General features: G+C 43.6%; 1 protein-coding gene across 6 annotated transcripts in view; it reads right to left on the bottom strand.

Annotated features, from left to right (window-relative positions):
• LOC103478958 (acyl-CoA-binding domain-containing protein 5A-like) overlaps positions 1 to 805 on the bottom strand; it is a 12,606-nt gene extending 11,801 nt beyond the window's left edge. For 2 of the 6 annotated variants that reach the window (XM_008433126.2, XM_008433127.2), the window contains exon 1: positions 182 to 803. The gene's annotated coding sequence lies outside the window, so the exon portion shown is untranslated. Of the gene's footprint in view, positions 1 to 181 lie in introns of all 6 variants that reach the window. The other 4 variants (XM_008433124.2, XM_008433123.2, XM_008433120.2 and 1 more) reach the window with 4 other exon arrangements.
• Between the last annotated feature and the right edge of the window lie 1,234 nt (positions 806 to 2,039).

The raw sequence follows: 2,039 nt of genomic DNA, 5'->3' as shown, positions 1-2,039 counted from the left end.
ACCATATTAAATATTACTTTTCTATACTAATTAAATGAAAACTATACTAAAATATTACACGGCCATACAATTACGTGTAAAACCGCCGCAGCGAAATCTGATTGGTTAGCTCCTCCCCCCGCTCGGTTTCTGAACCAATGAGCGCTCTCCGTTTACAACGTAGCTGCGATTAGTCACGCACTGTTGTGAATCGGAGGCCAGCGCGGAGCCACAATGCCAGACGGGGGAGCCCCTTTCTCAGCAACACAGCACAGCATCACAGCCTCGCCTCACTGAAAAAAAAAAAAGACGGGCAGGAGAGCAATGCAAAAGGATGTAAGATGGCAGAGCTACAAATGCTATTAGAGGAGGAAATCCCGGCCGGTAAAAGAGCGCTGGTGGAAAGCTATCAGAACCTGTCCCGGGTTGCAGAATACTGTGAAAACAATTATGTTCAGGTAAGTAGAGGCCGCTAAACGCGATAATTTCCCCCCCTCACCTCCTTTCTCCGTCGTGCCTGCGGTGTTGTAGCTGAGGAGAGTGAAACCACAGCGACAGGAAATGCTGGTCGCAATGAAAGCGGTTCTCCAAGCGCTGGCCTCGCCGAGTGGTCTGGGCTCCCGGTGAGCTGTTTCTGTCAGCCGCGGCTCGGTTGTGGGCTCGGGCAGGGCTGCACGTCGGCGTTTTCTCTCTTTCGGCTTCGTTTATGAAGCAAGGGGCTTTGCTCGGCGAGCTAAACGCTGCTGGGGGGCTTTCAGAGGGTGTGTCGTTATTAAGGGTTAGTGGTGGTTTGTCACTTCAGTGTCTTAGAGACAATGTCGACCCCATTTTTAATGTTGGCGTTTTTATTTTCTACACGAATCCCACTGAGTGTGCTGGCAACGTTCAGGCGTCATAACAGCGTTGCGAATGTTAATTTTTCAAATGAGACATGGGTTCTTGAAAGATAGAAATCTAYATAAATGTATTTGGTTTCTTCTGTTAATCTTAGCACTGAATTACAGTAGTAATCTTCACTTATGCGTGCCATAGATTAAGCCATTACCTTGCAGATATAAAAAAAMMMMMMAAAAAAACCMAAAMMMCMAAWYMAWKSMRRRRWKSMMCMAWYMRKYMRSYWRRRRWYSGRAWYSGKYMRKTTYYCCMMMAWYYTYCCCSRWWARKWAWYMRSMRGKTWWWWTWRKTTWRRWWMMAAAAAAACCCACAAAGAATTTCCATTATATTTCATTTATGAACTCATTACCTGCATGAACTTTGATGTGTTTTTTAGTTGAACAAAAAGTCCATAAATCTTATGGACATCAATAAATGGGATCAACATAAAAAAAATCTTGGCTGTTGCATCTCCACTTGTATTATTACATTACATCAGGTTTCTTTTAAGGTATGGTTGTGTGCTAAACGCAACTTTTTGTGAGCAATGGTGCAAACTGATAAGATGTAATGCTGCGATCAATTTGTTCTCTATCAGACACTGTGCCACATTTTTTTATGTTTTATATGGTGTAATCATTGGAAATACATCTAAACCRTCAAAATCAGAGTAAACAGGTCAGAAAACCAGAAAKGAGCATCAACCAGAAATTTCTCCAGTTATTTATGACTAGCTTGTTGCCGACTTTGGTTGCGTCATAACACGATTAGCCAGGTTTTCCTCTCTTCCTTTTTCCCAGCATGCCAATTTCCACATGCCGCWTTCTCACCTATCACTTTTTGCATCACTTAAAGCTCATGCCAAGTTTGAATTGAAGAGTCCATCGAACTGGCTAAATGTGGAATTTGAACGTGAAGGCGAGTGCACCGTGATACGATGCTAAATGTTGCATCCGAGCAGCTGTTGGAGATTGCAGACCTTGATGCTGTAATGATGACTGCGATTTGATTTCATATTGCTGCTCTCCCGCAGAGTGTTTTCAGTAAATGTGCGAGCCGGCATCGCTGGCTGAGTGGTCTGGTATGAACTGTTGTGTCTCTCAGCAGTGAGACCAAGACTTGTGCTCCACAATGTAATTATTTTCACTGTGATGCTGTGAAAGACCATAGCTGCAGTTCGACATATT

The sequence above is a fragment of the Poecilia reticulata genome, linkage group LG17, assembly GCF_000633615.1.
Source record: "Poecilia reticulata strain Guanapo linkage group LG17, Guppy_female_1.0+MT, whole genome shotgun sequence".
NCBI classification, from domain to species: domain Eukaryota; kingdom Metazoa; phylum Chordata; class Actinopteri; order Cyprinodontiformes; family Poeciliidae; genus Poecilia; species Poecilia reticulata.
This window is presented reverse-complemented; position numbering and strand designations above follow the sequence as displayed.